The following is a 16961-nucleotide window of genomic DNA, read 5'->3' on the forward strand; positions in this document are numbered from 1 at the left end:
TCAGTGTCGAGTTCAAAGATGGATTTTCTTTTACATTTGTAGCTGTTACTGAAAATACCAGAAGCAGAAAATACAATAGGGAATGACCAGTTTTGCGAGTATGAATTGTTGAAGTTTAGCTGAATGCATACTATTCAATGCTGTATACCACATTGTCATATCTAGCCATAAATTGCACTTGAATCCTTTAGTTCTTCTCTAACTGGGTTTGTCATATCTCCCAGTAATATATTAGTAAGGAAAACCAGCAAGTGATCATGGATCATACCAAGGCATTGAAATTGAAAATAGATTGGTAATGCATTCTATACTTGGAAAACGTATGTTCATGAGAGAAATATGATTGAAATGAAACTGGAAATAAAACACTTTAAGAATTTTAGCATGTGTATTTTATGGTACTGAACACAGAGCTTCACATTGCTGATCCTATGAGGTGTTAATAGTGAATTTAGTTTTCGGCCAATTTTGCGTTATGTTGTAGAAGCTGAAGGGAAAACCCATGAGTTCTGCTCATTCTGAAGTTTCTAATTTCCTGCTGATTTCATATGGATATTTCTGGGTTTAAATTAGTTGAAATTCTGCATTTGATATTTCTGGCAATAGTCGGTGCCCACTGTCCGCAAATGAATATGGGTATTTTTGAAAGACATAGAATTTAAATTCCACTATTCTGTTCAGAGGGTACTTGAGTATTGTGAATAGCACATAAGATAAGGCCACTGTCAAACCACTGACTGTGAAGTGTAGGCTCAGCTTGAACCAAATAGGTACCCAAAGCAGGTGGAGCATGTCATGTGATTACAGTTGGCTCGATTGCCAAGAGAAGAAACAGATTAGTCCCATCCCCATCTTTGGCTGACATTGCACCAACTTCCTACCTTGCTTGAAACTGATAACAAAAAATGCAAATATTACCTTCAATTTATGCGGAGTTTTCAGTTTAAGGTCATTCCTGCTTCTGTAAAGATGCTTTTCTGTATAAAATTAGACATTTTCCTTGAAATTGTTTCTAATTTGTCTTGAAGATATTTTCAATTGTGAACAGTGAAATTGCTGTGCAACTGGGACTTTATAGATTCAGTTTCAACAACATGGAATTGTTCCTTGGCTTCTTCATAGAGACATTATAACACTGATCATTTGTGAAAGTGGGAGGTACTTTACAGTAGTCGTTAAATTGGTGACATGGATTACATTATCTCTTGGACAGTTAAATGCTTTTGGTTGTGTATCATTAGGTACCAATGACTGTTTGCCCCATAAAGGGCTGTTTTGTGATTTTGGATTGCAAGCACCTGATTGTAGGCTGCAGTGTGATACCTGGACATGTGGCCCCTTTGTTAATCACGCATGTTGCCAGCATGTATAACTTGATATGCATTGGCATTGGTTTAAATAAATTTTTATGAACCCGGGGAGTGTCAAGTGTTTGAGTATATTAGCTAATCCTATCGATTGTCCGATTTTTGTTTTTAAAACCTTCACGGCTGAAGGTATTTGCGTTTTTTTTTACAAATAGTAAATAGTGATAGAGATGTGCAGCATGGAAACAGACCTTTCATTCCCACTCGTCCATGCTGACCACATATCCTAAATTAATCTAATCCCATCTGCCAGTATTTCCCTCTAAACCCTTCCTATTCATACACCATCCAGGTGCCTTTTAAATTTGTAATTGTACCACCCTCCTGTATCACTTCTGCCAGATCATTCCAGACATGCACCACTCTGTGTGACAAAGTTGTCCCTTAGGACCCTTTTAAAGTTTTTCCTTCTCACCTTTAAACCCTCTAGATTTGGACTCCCCCACCCTGGGGAAAAGATCTTGTATACTTAGCCTATCCATGCCTCTCGTGATTTTATCAACCTCTATAAGTTCCCTAGGACCTTGTCATTAAGTGTATAAGTCCTGCCCTGATTTGCCTTTCCAAAATGCAGCACATCACATTTTATATAAATTAAACTCTCTGACACTCCTGGCTTAAAAATCTATTGGTATATTTCAACAAAACTTGTTTGACAGATATGGTATGGCCCAAGAAAGTAAGAGTTTGGAGAAATTGCAGAACCAGATCCCTGATACGTTCTTTACAAAGATGAATTAATTTTGCAAGTTTGGAGCAAGTTTACCTCCCTCGGTCTATGCCAACCAGATATCCAAACCAAATCTAGTCCCACCTGCCATATCTCTCCAAACCTTTCTTATTCATATGCCCATCCAAATGCCTTTTAAATGTTGCAATTGTGCTAGCCACCACTATTTCCTCTGGCAGCTCATTCCATACACGTACCACCCTCCGCGTGAAAAGGTTGCACATTAGGTCTCTTTTATATCTTTCCCCTCTCACTCTAAACTGGTATGCCCTCTAGTTCTGGATTCCCCCATCCCAGGGAAAAGACTTGGTCTGTTTACCCTATGGATGCTGCTCTTGATTTTATAAATGTCAATAAGGTCACCTCTCAGCCTCCAACACGCGGAAAAACAGCCCTAGCCTATTCAACCTCTCCGATAGCTCAAGTCTTCCAACCCTGGCAACATCCTTGGAAATCCTTTCTGAACCCTTTCAAGTTTCGTCCTTGTGAACAGAGTTTTCAGAAAAGGTTGTTGATCTGGGTTGGCCTGAAGCTGCCTCAGTGAGATGGGACCACTTTATGTATTTATATTTTCAATTCTGTAATTACATTACATAAACTAGGCAGAGAAAGCCTCCAGGAAGAGCTGTGATATTGGAATAATGTTGAATTAGCATAGCATGGCAGAGTTACGTACTGAATGTCCTCTTTGCTTGTTTACCTGTTTTTTCTAACCAAACATGTCACAGCTAGTAGCTAGTACCTTGGTTTTAGAATTCCATGCTCCTATCCAGGTAAGAGATAGTGATGCACACTTGTGAGAAAAAATGCAGGAGAGTAATAGCAGTAAGTCTTTTGGTTAACTAAGTTATTATTGAGAAGAGATCAAATGCTGTTAAGTCTTTTGAACTTTTAGAATTGACATGAAGATGTTGACTCTTAAAGTGTTAATAATTACTTGTGGTAATGTCATACAGGGAGGAAGTAAGCACTGCAGATGCTTGAGATCAGTTGAAAAGTGTGGCGCTGGAAAAGCACCTCAGGTCAGGCGGCACCCAAGGAGCAAGAGAATCGACACTCCAGGCAAAAGCCCTTACGTCATACAGTCAGTGATATTTTTAATGATCCTGTTCAAGCTTGTAATGGCACGCAATACTAGAGCAAGTAGCTGGAAACCAGGCCTTCTGTTCAGGGCATTACCATTGCACCAAAGATCCACTACTGAGTCTCATGTTAAATACCAGCCTTTTAGTATTGTGAAAACCATTACAAGCCTAATGGACATTAACATGCTAGTTTTTGTTTTGAAATGGAGCTAAGTAAGTGTACTTATGTGATCATTTGTCTTACTTGTAACTAATTTGCAAATACCTAACTGAAGAATTGTCCCAGTTACATGTTTTAATTTTCTAATTGAATCACATGCATCTTGAATATGATGTGAGGCTGTGTTAAAAATCTGAATAGGTCTTATTGTGAGATATTTTGCGACTAGGTTTATTGAATCTCAGAAGTGTTATGCTGTAGAAAGAGGCCATTTGACCTATCGTGCCTGCATTGGTTTGTTACATGAATGTCTTTAGGATAGTTGCTAATCACAAAATGTAGTTTGTTACTCTATTGCTTCCCAATCACATTTGTTCACTATCATTCCCAGAGGGTTGACTTCATCAGAGCCAGTCTTTCAAATGGTATTCTTTGTGTGCTTACAGAATGATGTCTTCACATATCAATAATCACAGATGAAGATAAACATATTCTGATACAATTTCTCAATTGTTTATTTTCCAGCTGAAATCACTGGGTGGCACTTGTGCCTGCGAGTTAGAAAGTCATGGGTTCAAGTCCCATTCCAGAGATGACTTCATATGACACAGGCTGGCATTTCAATACTGAGACAATGCTGCCAAGTTGTTCTGTCTTTTGGATGACATATTTACCCAATATTTTGTCTGCTTGCTTGGTTGGAGAACAGGAAAATGTTGTGTCTGTGCCATGACTATTATTTATCCTTCAGCTTTGATGAGTAAAGTCCTTGCTAAAAGAAAAATAGTTGTCTGATATTACAACTGAACTTCAAAGGTACTTAATTGCTTGTGAAGCACTTAAGGAAATTCCGAAGTTGTGAAAGAAACCACAAAACTCTTTTCTTTGACATAGAATATGCAATATGAAGTTATCAATAATTTCTTGCCCCCTTTCAAAATCAATTCTTCAACAAATTGATTTGATATTTTGCAGTTCCTCATTTGCATTTATTTTCTTGGCAAGAATAGCACAGAATTGATTATTGCAAATTGCATTTGCCGAACGTTCGGCCACCGAAGATTGCACTGGTCCTTGAGTTTTCACCAGATGTTGGCATGTTTGGGAACAGTTTAATTCACAGCAGACATTAACTGCATTCTTCAGTGGATAAGGTCTTCATCTGCATTTTAGAGTTTTGAATCCAGTATGACTGTTCTGCTGAACTTGAGTTTGGACTCAACACATTTAATTCTATTTCTCTCTCCTGAGTTTCCCCAGCATTTTCTGTATTCCTTGCTGATTGAAATTCATTGCTGACAAGAATTCTATTTTTAGGGAGCCAAATTTGTCTACCAAACGTTCAGTCTCCAGAATATAAAAAATATGCTGTTCAAGTAACTTGCATAGATGTACAGTATTTCGAGATTGCCAACTATTGTAGCCCATCAGAATCACATAAAATGTAGTTACTCATGTCTGGTCACCCATTGTAATTTCAGTTTGCTATCATTCAGAAGCAGGACACTCAATTGTTGCCTCACTCCCTTGGCTTTTCTTCTCTCAGGACACTGAGGTTAATTACAAAAGCCTTAATGCTTCTCTAGTTGCAAAAATAATATAGGCAAGGTTTAAAACGACTCAACAAGAATAGAGTAGAATAGCTTTTTATTTGTCATTTCTGCCAGATACAACTGATAAAATAAAAGTGAGACAGCGTTCCTCCAGTACTACATGGACAGCACAAGCTGCCAAATTGTACACAACATAAGTGCAAAACATGCAGGTTACAATCTAACAGAAGAATGATTAATAATAAGACATTTTTCTCGCAGCAGTGCAAAAGAATTTCAGATGGGAAATAATCCAATTATATTGTGTTAAGGAGCCTGATGACTTGGGGGAAGAAATTGTTGCACAGTCTGGCAGTGAGAGACCATACACTCCGGTATCTTCTGCCAGATGGCAGGAGGGAGAAGTGTTTGAGTGAGGGGAGTGTGGGGTCTTCCACAATGCTCTTCGCCTTTCGGATGCAGCATGTGGAGTAAGTGTCTGTAATGGAGGGGAAAGACACCTCGAAAATCTTCTCAGCTGTCCTCACTATCCGTCATAGGGTCTTACAATCCTTGACCGTGCAATTCCTGAACCAGGCAGTGATGCAATAGCTTAGGGTACCCTCAATGAACCCTCTGTAGAATGTGGTGAGGATGCGGGGTGGGAGACCGTCTTTCCTCGGCCTGCGCAGAAAGTAGAGTTGCTGCAGGGCTTTCTTGGCTATGGAGCTGGTGTTGAGGGTCTAGGTGAGATTCTCCCCCAGGTGCACCAAGAAATCTGGTGCTCTTCACGATCTCCATGGGGGGGGGGCTCCATTGTCCATCAGACAGTGGTTGCTCCATGCCCTCCTGAAGTCAATAACCATTTGTTTCATCTTGTCCACGTTCAGAGACAGGTTGTTGGCTCTGCATCATGCTGTTAGCCGCTGCACCTCCTCTCTGTACGCTGACTTAGCATTCCTGCTGATGTGAATCGTATGATACAGTCGTATCATCAGCGAACTTGATGTGATTTGACCTGTGCATCGCTGCACAGTCGTGTCTCAGCAAGGTGAACAGCAGTGGACTGAGCACACAGCCTTAGGGGGCCCCTTGTGCTCAGTATGATGGTATTGGACATGCTGTTCCCAATCTTGACTGACTGAGGCCTCTCAGTCGGAAAGTCCAGGATCCAGTTCACAGGAAGGTATTTAGGCCCAGCAGGCTCAACTTTCCAATCAGGTGCTGAGGAGTGGTAGTGTTAAATGCAGAACTGACATCTATGAACAGTAGTCTGATGTAGGTGTCCTTCTTCTCCAAGTGAGTGAGGGCCAGATGGAGGGTGCTGGAAATGGCATCATCTGTTGAGCGGTTGTGTCAATATGCAAATTTCATGGTGTCTAGTGAGGGTGGCCGTAGGATCTTAATAAGCCTCATCACAAGCCTCTTGAAGCAATTCATGCTGGTGAAAGCACAACACAGTGGTAGTCATTGAGACAGGACGCTGAAGACTTCTTCAGAACAGTGACGATGGTAAACTTCTTTGCAGTATGTTGGAACTATGAAGCAGCTCAGGGAAATGTTGAAGATGTCTGTGAGAACATCTGCAAGTAATTTAATATGCCAGCTGATTCACTTATTTTTATCCAGTAAATTGAGGTTACTTGCCTTTATAACACTCAGAAAATAACAGAACACTTGCAAAGTGAGCTTGTGCCTAAAGTCACTTCACTTAAAAACTACTAAACTGGCTGTGAATTACTTTGGAAAATCTTAGTGGTATGAAAGGTGGTATATCCATTCCAATTATTTCCTTTTGATTACTGTCACAATCTTCTTCACCTGTTCTGTTGACTAAATCCCTGTCAACCCAACTCCCAACAACATCAAGTTGCCCCATAACAGGGGCTTGAGTATACCAAGGCCATGTGCAGAAATGTTACTGAACCAATAGTTTAACACTAACCATGTAAGACTTTTCTCGTGAAGATTATCAAAAGCTGTGTCAAAATGTTAAGTTTGAAGGGTATTTTGAAGAAAATAGATCGAGGTGTTGAGATTTATGGAAGGAATTCTAGAACTTGGAGCCAGGGCAACTCAGAATGTAACCATTAATGGTAGTACAATTAAAACTGGAGAGTGGGAAGGTCATCCTTTCTGTGAAAAGATCATTGGATGGTGAGCTTTGATTTTACCCTGGCCTCTCCCTTCTGTGTTCAAAATTCAGTGCCACTTACTCGTGAAGTGGCTCATTAAAGAGGAGTCTTCTCCAGGTGAAGATATTTTAAGACTGTTCTTAAAGCTGTAACATAATGAGGGTGGGCCTTTAGCTTAAGAAGAAGAAAAGTAAGTGAAGAAAATTGGAGGCGTCCAAGGGTTAATTTTGTAACATCAAGACAGAATGCAAATTTAATAGACAGTTTAAAAGCACTGAAAGTATTGCCTTAACTGCAATGCATTGATTTCAAACATATTCTCTGTTATTGTTGCAATTCCCAAGTCAGGCTGATGTCTTTTGAACAAAAACAAAAGTTATTGGAAAAGCTCAGCATGTCTGGCAGCATCTGTGACGAGAAATCAAAGTTAACCTTTTGGGTCTAGTGACCCTTCCACTGGGGACCCAAAAGGTTAACTGATTTCACTGCACAGATGCTGCCAGACCTGCTGAGCTTTTCCAGCAACTTCTGTTTTTGTTTCTGATTTACAGCATCTGCAGTCCTTTTGGTTTTTGTTTTGATGTCTCTTGAAGCGTTTTCTCACTGCTTCAGTTCCCTGCCCTAATTCGACTCACTAAAGAGAACTGGCAATGCATTTTACTATTGTTCTGGAAAGTGGTTTCGTATATTTCAGTTTTCAGTAAAGTCTTGATCCTGGCCCAGGCTGATGAAATGAAATTTCTTCATGTTTGTTGGTGTTGATAGTGTACTGTAATGTGAGTCTGACAAGTCCTTCTTCAGCGTAACTCCCAATGTTGCAAAATTGATCCAAAGTTTTAACTAAATTGCTAATTGTACTTCAAGAACCACTTTTCAACTATTGCCAAAGTGTTCTATTGGCCTTAGAGAAGTTTATAAAATAATGAGGAGTATAGATAGATAGAGTTAATAGTAATTGTCTTTTCCTGAGAATGGGGGATTTCAAGACTAAGGTGAGAAGAGAGAGATTTAAAAATAGACATTGGGCAAAATTTTTGTACAGAGGGTGATTGACGTGTGGAAGTGAGAAAGTGGTGAATGTGGCTACATTTCCAACATTTAAAAGACATTTGGATAAGTTCATGAATCGGAACGGTTTGGAGAGATTTGGGCCAGGAACAAGCAATTGGAAGTAGTGTAGTTTGGGATTAATTAGTTAGGCATGGACTAATTGGACCAAAGGGTCTGTTTCTGTGCTTTATGACTTTGACTCTATAATTCTCCATGCAAAGAAATTTCTGCTAACTCTTCTTTCTCTCTCTGACCATGTTAAGGGGATTACTCAGTTGAATTTAACAAGACGGATTTTGCTGTTTGTTTTGATTTATCGAAAATTTTCTGAAGTATTTTATGCTCAGGACTTCAATCCAATTACTTATGTTGCATGTGCCTTCTGTATCCTTGCTCCTCAGTGAAAATATTTCTCAATTGCAAACTTCCCAATTTTTGATGCATTATTGTTTCACTAATTTATATTGCTTCATTGCAATGTTTCTTGCAAGTAATCAAGACTACATAACCCACTGGTAAAACAAAATTATTGACATTTTCGGAGAGTAATAACTTCAGTAATTTAGAGTCACAGAGGTGTACAGCACGGAAACAGACCCTTTGTAGTCACATTTGCCAGAGCTTGGCCCATATCCCTTGAAACCCTTCATATTCATACACCCATCCTGATGCCTTTTAAATGTTGCAATCGTACTAGCCTCCACCACTTCCTCTTGCAGCTCATTCCATACACGCACCATTCTCTGTGTGAAAAAGTTGTCCCTTAGGTTCCTTTTATATCTTGCCCCCCCTCACCCTAAACCTATGCCCTCTAGTTCTGGACTCTCCCACCCCAGGGAAAAGACTTTGTCTGTTTATCCTATCCATGCCCCTCATAATTTTATAAATCTCTATGAAGTCACCCTCGCCTTCCGATGCTCCAGGTACAACAGCCTCAGCCTATTTAGTCTCTCCCTATAGGTCAAATTCCCCCAACCCTGGAAACATCCTTGTAAATCTTTTCTGAATCTTTTCTGAATCCTTTCTAGTTTCACAACATTCGTTCGCTAGAAAGGAGACCAGAACTGCAATATTCCAAAGGTGGCCTGACCAACATCCTGTACAGCCGCAACATGACCTCCCAACTTCTCTACTCAACACTCTGACCAATAAAGGAAAGCATACCAAATGCTGTCTTCGCTATCCTGTCTACCTGTGCCTCTACTTTCGAGGAACTATGAACCTGCACTCCAAGGTCTCTTTGTTCAGCAACACTCCCCTGGACCTGACCATTAAGTGTATAAGTCCTGCTCTGATTTGCTTTTCCAAAGTGCAGCATCTTGCATTTATTTAAATTAAACTCCATCTACCATTCCTTAGCCTATTGGCCCATCTGAACAAGATCCTGTTGTAATCTTTTTTGTTGTCCCCTACTTCCTGAATATTCCTGATGAAGGGCTTTTGCCCGAAATGTCGATTTCGCTGCTCCTTGGATGCTGCCTGAATTGCTGTGCTCTTCCAGCACCACTAATCCTTTCCAAATACATGTACATCCTGTCCCTCAGGATTCCCTCCAACAACTTGCCCACCACAGATTTGATTCCATAGAATGCCTTCTTGCCTCGATTGCTAGCATTTTTGTCTCAGCTAGAAGTCCGCAGCTTCAAGCCCCACACCAGCATTTGAAATCAGTTGAAGTTTAAATTCCATCACAGCATTGTGGAAATGGTGCATTTTTATTAATATTTATACACATGGTCAGCCTTTTGTATGTAAGAAAGTTTCTAATACAATATGTAAGTTTTAAAAAGGCCTTTCAATGCAATGCCATGTGAGATTTTTGAACCACACTTTGCTCATAAATGGAATTTAAAATGGGTAGATGTAAAATACAACATTTTCCATTGATTAAACTTTCGTGATACAAGTCACTTCTAGTTTTCTTTTTTAAAATACCCAGAGGTTGGTTTTGTTTTATATCAGCAAAGCCTGATGACACATTTCTGAAGCTTAATTTAGTTTTACTGATTCTAAATTAAAAAGATAGATGATAAAAATTTTGTTACAGTAAATTAGTTTTAATTCTTTGACTGTACCACATTATTGATATAGTAATAAATATCCAGTAAGGTCCTTGCCAGACTAATGTCATGTCAAAAAGCGAACATTAAATTGAACTAAGCATGTTTGATGAAGCAAGCAAAATACTAGAAATCTGAAATAAAACCTAAAATGTTCAAAAGACTTAGCAAATCCTGTGTTTTAGGAGATTAGAGATCTGCCCTGTGCACGTTTTACAGTTATGAAATTTTGTTTGGAAGTGAGACTTGGATTAGTGCTAGTATCCAGTTCAAAGATATTCTGAAGAATACAAGAACTGACTAATAAATGCAAATGTGAACATGTTCACACAGCAGAGTTATCAGCTTTTTAAAAAGAGTTCAGTTCCATTGTCGAGAGTGTGGTGCTGGAAAAGCACAGCAGGTCAGGCAGCAACCAAGGAGCAGGAGAACCGACGTTTCGGGCATAGGTTCTTCATCAGGAATGCGGCAGCTCATTATTGATGAAGGGCTATTGCCTGAAATGTCAATTTCCTCTGCTCCTCAGATGCTGCCTGACCTGCTCTGTTTTTCTTCCACCACCACACACTCGACTCTGATACTGCAGCATCTGCAGTCCTCACTTTCTCCTGAGTTCCATTGTCCCTATCTTAGTTGGTTTTGTCACCTTAAAATATAAAATTACTTTGTGAATGATGATACTCCTGTATATTTTTAGGATTGTTCAGCTATTATTTTCAGTTTTTGAACATTTAAAATGGTGGAATATTACTGCACGTTCAAGTCATTTTTGGCTGATGTGCTTTGCAAGACTTCTTTGCATCAGGGTTTGCCATGTGCTGGATCTTAAAGCATCTGGAAAGTAACATTCTATACTGGATTTGGGAATTGGGTGATGCTGGGGAGCTGAAGTTTGAGAGGGGAAAGAAGTGAAAACGTTGAGATAAATTTTTTTTGTTTGTAGTGCCGTTCATAACTAACTTGATTGATCTAATGGAATGGGGTGACATATTCCAAGGGAAATTCATTTGTAATGCATTCAGTGAAGATTGCTGTGAAGGTGATTTGAGTTGAGATTTGTTTTCACACCAACTCTTGAATTATTTATGATATTTCTGCAATGTGAATGAAATAATTTTTTTTTCTCTAGACTTGGTGCCTAGCATTTGCAGTCAAACCTACCGGACTCTGAGATTCCCATAGTGTGAGTAAAATATCCTGCTTTTACAGTATTGATGCACAAATTGTTAAGTGGTGGCTGGCTAATAACATTTTTTATTTATATTGACACCTTAAATGTAACGGCTCTCCCAAAATGCTTTACAGTGATGTTTCGAAGTAAAATTTATTGCAGAGTTACATAAGGCAATATTAGGTCAGCTGACTAAAAGCTTCATCAAAGAGGCTCCTTTTAAGGAGCATCTGTGAAGAGGAAAGCCATGTTCGAGATGAGGTATCAAGAGGGAATTCAAGGCTTAGAGTGTAATCAGCTGTGGAATGATTTACATCAAGAATGTTCAGGAGTCATAACTGGATGAACTTGGATTGTGATGTTGGAGGAGGTTGTGGAGTGAGGGCAAGGTGAGGTCATTGAGCAATTTGGAAACAAAGATGAGATCAAGCCCTTGTTTGATTGGAAGTCATAGCAGGGAATGAGGAACTGATGAATGAAGAGTGCTTATTTAAGGATGACAGAATATGGGGCATCAACCAGGATAATCAACTGGTCCAGAACTTTGAAAGAAGTGAATGAATGAAGGATTCAGCATCGAATGTGCTGAGGCAAGGCAATATTACAGAAATGGGGATAGTGGTCTTAATGATGACACAAAGATGAGGTTGTCAACTTATTTTGGGGTCACGTATGATATCAAGTTTGCAAACTATTTGGTTCGTTCCTTTTGAAAAGATTGGAAGGCAAGTGGTGCAGTTTTACATAGAGTCTACAAGTTAAGTGAGTGGACAGAATATGATCTAAGACAATCTGAGGTCTTTGGCAGGAAGAATAGAGACGTAGAATAGTATTTAAATGGGAGAAGACTGCAGCATAGGGATTTAAGGGCCCTAGTGCATGAATTGCAAAAAGCTTGTATCAAGTTCAGCAGGTAAATAGGAATGAATATGGAAAACCAGCCTGCCTTCCATTGACTCATTTTAAACTTCCGGCTGTCTCTGGGAAAACCAACATAATGGAAGTCCCCTCCCATCCCCATTATACTGTCTTACACCCTTTCCCATTGGGCAGAAAAGTTTCAAAGCACATAGCAACAGATGTAAGAACAGCTTCTTCCCAGCTGTAATGAGATTTATGAGTGGATCTCTCATATACGAGAGTTGATCTTTCTCTGTGCCTTATCTGTAGCTGCAACACTGTATTCTGCATTCTGTTCTGTTACCCCGATGTACTTATTAAATATGTTAAATGATTTGTTTGGTTGGCAGGCAAAACGGCACTTTTCACTGTATATCAATACATGTGACAATAATAAATCAAATCTAATAAATAAATAAATGACAGGTTATGGGGAAATGGTAAAAAGGTGGATTTGAATGTTACAAGATCAACTGTGATCTTACTGAAGAGTGAAACTGACTTAATTGGCTGACTTGTCCACTTCTGCACCTCTGTGTTATGGTCTTTTGGTTGAATCTCAGACTGTTACCAGGACAAAGAATTGACTTGACATTTATAGTAGGTTTGAAAATTGATGGAATTTGGGTTGATGTCTGGTGCTAGTGTTGAATGACTTATGAGTTCCAGGCAATGATCATCTCCAGCAAGAGAGAATCCAACCAATCTCCCTTGATGATCACTGGTTACTTTTGCTGAATTCCCCTAATATCAACGTCCCTGACAGTTGCTACTGACCAGAAATGGATTGGACCAGCCTTATAAATACTGTAGCTACAAGAAAAGGTCAGAAACTAGAAGTTCTGCAGTCAGTAACTCATTATGAACAATGCACAAATCAGGGCCATAACAGAATATTCCGCTCTTAGCTAAATGATACACTTCCAGTAATGCTGGAGAGATGATAAATGGCAGAAAGGATCGATGAAGTCAAGATAAATTATTTCACTTGGTAAATGGAGGAAAAGTTCTTCAATTCAAGATTTATGCACAAACTCTGCAAGATTACGGAGTGTCTGGAATGTGGAATACTTTGTTGCAATTCTGGATTAAAGCCAAATTGATTACAGCATTCAAAAAATATTGCAATGTTAAATTAAAGTGGAAAGGATAGAAAGTCTTGAGTTAACCATATTTGTCTGATATTATCCATTAGGTCATCTATTTGTGGAAATGTTACAGTCATTACAGACATATGTGTAGGTAATCATAAGTTTGTTCAAACCCTTCAGGTTATAGGACAGTTCGCTAGTCTTAGTTCTAACTTTTAAAATTAAGCGAAGTTCTTATTTTTACTCACTGTTACTTCAGCACTGGTTTAAATCCTGAAAAAGAATCTTGCTGAGTTCAGTTCTGTTTGATTCTGATACTGAATCCTTCCAGCTTCCCATTGCAATCTGATTCTTTTTCCTCCTGCATATCTGAGATTATTCCTAAGGGATATATTTTGACAGAGTTCATTCTAAGTGCTAACAGTTACAGTGCTTGCATTCTGCAAAACTGTTGCTGGCCAAAGGCATCTCCTTTCTTGCAGTTAACCAAATGTTTATCCTGTCCTGCATTTCCTGTATTAGTCACAGTCCACAGAGCCGCTCATGTTTGGTGTTCCAGCCAACTTTTTCTTTCTTTTGCCCTGATATCAGGCATCAAATGAGTGAACTATAAATTCAAATTTAGCAGCACTCTATTCTGTCTAAATGCCATTTCACTATGTGACGTGAGTCTGATGCAGGTAACCTCTGAGATTGTTATTGCCCCTAATACGCAATATCTAAACACCCTTTTGCATCGAGTCAACTTTGCTTAATGTCTGTCTTGCCATGCCAAAACATATTTAGTCCTTTCCCTAACAAGTGAATTGCCTTGGGCTGTTCACAATAATCAGCCATTAGTTACAAACTAAACTAAAATATATGTAGGAATAATCATGTGTGATTAGTAACTAAATAACTGCAGCAGACAAATGCATTCAGACAAAACATAGAGCATACAGATAATCTAGACATTCAGTACAAAAATGGCACAGTTTTGAAATTAAAATGTCAAAAGGAATCAAAATATTGTATTAAATAGATGTACCACTGAATTGAACTTTTAATTGGACACTGATTGACCTTGAAGATAATCTGTCCTCTATTTACTTGATATCACATGCTCTCATTTAACTTCCATGGAGTGAGAGATTGACTGGAATGAATAAATGAATAAATATATAATAATCTATATAATAATTTTCCATTTCTAAGATGGTGGTGGAGCAGTAGGGTTGTGTGTGAGCTGTTTGCCTGGGGCTCATTGGCTCCCATCTGCTTTGTTTTGTTTTAACTTATGCTCTTTTTTTCTTTCACTTTTCTTTGAGTTAGACCATGGCATGGGCTTGGCAGTGAGAGCGGGCCATGTGCCGAAGGTTGGCGGCAGCAGTGACTGCAGCTTATCCTGGTGATTAGATGTAGCAGCAGCAAGGATGCCCTTGTCTGGGGCCAGTGGTGGGGATGGCGGTTAAGCTCCTCCGCTGATCGGAGGCAGCAGATTCTTCAACATGGCGGCACCGGCAGACCCCAACATGTTGGAAGACCGCTGTTGGAGTATGACTCTTGGCGTGGCAGTGGCCTGGCCTGGCACTGGAGCCAAGGAGTTCTGGTTGTAATAGGCCCAGAGCAGAGGCAGCTGGCATGATGGAGATGGAACTGGAGTCAGGGAACCCTGGTTGCGGACATGGTAGGCTCAGTGCAGGGACTCCTGGTCATCGGCAAGGTGGTGGCAGCAGCAGAGTCAGGGACACCTGATTGTGGGTCTAGTGTGGGTACAGCATTACTAGGTGGGCCTAGTAATGAAGAGATGGTACCTAAAGAGTGGCGACCTGCATTGGTGGCTCTGGTGCAGACGGCAGTGAGGCGGTGGAGGAGAGGTGGCAGTGCAGGTCTCATGGCGGAGGCAGCAGAAAAAAGACTCTCTTTTAGTGACATCTTTTTGATCTTGTTATTCTTAAACTATTGAAAATAGTGTTGGATTGTTGTGACAGTTGAAGCTTTTCACTGTATTTTAATGTATTGTTCACTAAAATGGAAGTAGCAATAAATCATTCAAGTTCAACTGTGCAAAGAATCCCTATAGTGTAGAAACAGGCCATTTGGCCCATCAAGTCTGCACCAACCTTCCGATGAGCATTGTTCCACCCAAATCTAATATTAAAACAGACCTTGTTGGAAATGGTCAGCAAGTCAAGTCAAACCCGTTGCTGCGGGGAGGTAGTGTCCGTTTTTTTTGTCACACCAATCTCTTTAATTCTTTTCATACAAAAGACAAGTATTTGTGAAAAACAAAAAGAATAACAAACAAAAACCTTAGTGATACTGCTGTGCGAACTTTTTGACCTTGGCAACTATATTTATTTGCGAAAAAGGATATTTGCTTATTGCTCTCTGCTTCTGACCTTCATCCTGAAGTTTATGAGTGCATTCCAGTCTGCAGCATTTCTTGAATAAATAAGAACATTTCAAATTAAGTGTAGCAAAGCTTTACAAGCCCTTGGCTTTAAAGGATTACAAGTCCATCTTCAGAAACCGAGAAGTTGTGCATCACAACTCCTCAACATGCTAGATTATTCAATGTAGTACGAATGATGCTCCATAATTGTAAAATAATACAACATTGACACAGGCTGTTCAGTCTACTAAATCTTTCAAAGAGCGATTCAGTAAGTCCTACTCCTCTTTCTCCACGTTTTTGTTGTTTTTCATGAATCCTCTAATACACACCAAAATAATTCATCCAATTATCTATATCAGGCTGGGGTTTCAAGACTCAAGCCACTTGTATCAAAGATTTTATTCCTGCTTTGTTGACCCTTTATCTATCGGAAACACTTTTTCATTATTTACTGTCTTAGCCTTCAATTATTTTAATTGTTTAAACAGCTTTTACAAAAGCTATGAAATTTTGGTCCGAAGCTTTCAGTTTATGAATAGCTGTAACTGCTATCTGCATAAGCTCAACCTGAATTTCTGATTTAAATTGTGACGTTCGGTTCTTCACTACAGATAAGTGGTAAAAGAGATGGCAGCAGTGAAATTGGATTGGCCACAAATACATAAAAACGTGTACTTTCTGAAGTCGAAAGGTCAATTCGTATGGTATCCACAGATGCTACATGATCAAATGAAGATTTTTCACATTTGTAAAAAATTTCAATTTGCATATTTCCATCTGTAATATATCGCATTTGTTGAATATGTATTACTGGATCAATTTATCTTTCAAACACTTGGTTCAAAAAGACCATTCTCCTTGTTTTGGCATTCAGTTCTCATCATTCCATTTTAATCCCATTTGGCCATGTTTGATGTCAAATTTTACTTTGTTCCATAGTACCATGAAATCTCCCCTTGTAGATTTGGAGTTCAATAAACCATAGGAAGAAATAAGGCAACTTAGAGAATGGTTGTGTAATTGGCAAACGAATGTCAGTATGGCTCTGAGAGGTGTTATATTTTTGTTGGAAGATTGAGGGAGTCACGATTTCTCTAATTTGGAAGAGCAGCAAAGGAATCTGGAGGAATGTCAGCCCATTTCCCCCTCAGTCAAAGTAAAACACCCAGACACACAGTAGTTTTACGTCCTTCATCTTTATTCTAGGCTCTGGAGGGAGATAGAACGATTGCCCATGTGCAGAGACATGAGTTCACTGTCTTCTCTGGAACAGCAGTTTCTCAATGAATTATATAGTCATTTT

The 16961-nt window shown here is 39.3% G+C and overlaps 1 protein-coding gene across 7 annotated transcripts in view; it reads left to right on the forward strand.

Annotated features, from left to right (window-relative positions):
• Positions 1-16961, forward strand: part of LOC122552789 (transcriptional-regulating factor 1) — a 290789-nt gene that overhangs the window by 142905 nt on the left and 130923 nt on the right. For 6 of the 7 annotated variants that reach the window (XM_043695723.1, XM_043695728.1, XM_043695722.1 and 3 more), the window contains exon 2: positions 11249-11302. The exons of the other annotated variant lie outside the window; for it this stretch is intronic. The gene's annotated coding sequence lies outside the window, so the exon portion shown is untranslated. The remainder of the gene's footprint in view (positions 1-11248; positions 11303-16961) is intronic. 7 annotated transcript variants of the gene reach the window in all.

This window comes from Chiloscyllium plagiosum, chromosome 9 (assembly GCF_004010195.1).
Source record: "Chiloscyllium plagiosum isolate BGI_BamShark_2017 chromosome 9, ASM401019v2, whole genome shotgun sequence".
Taxonomy (NCBI): Eukaryota; Metazoa; Chordata; class Chondrichthyes; order Orectolobiformes; family Hemiscylliidae; genus Chiloscyllium; species Chiloscyllium plagiosum.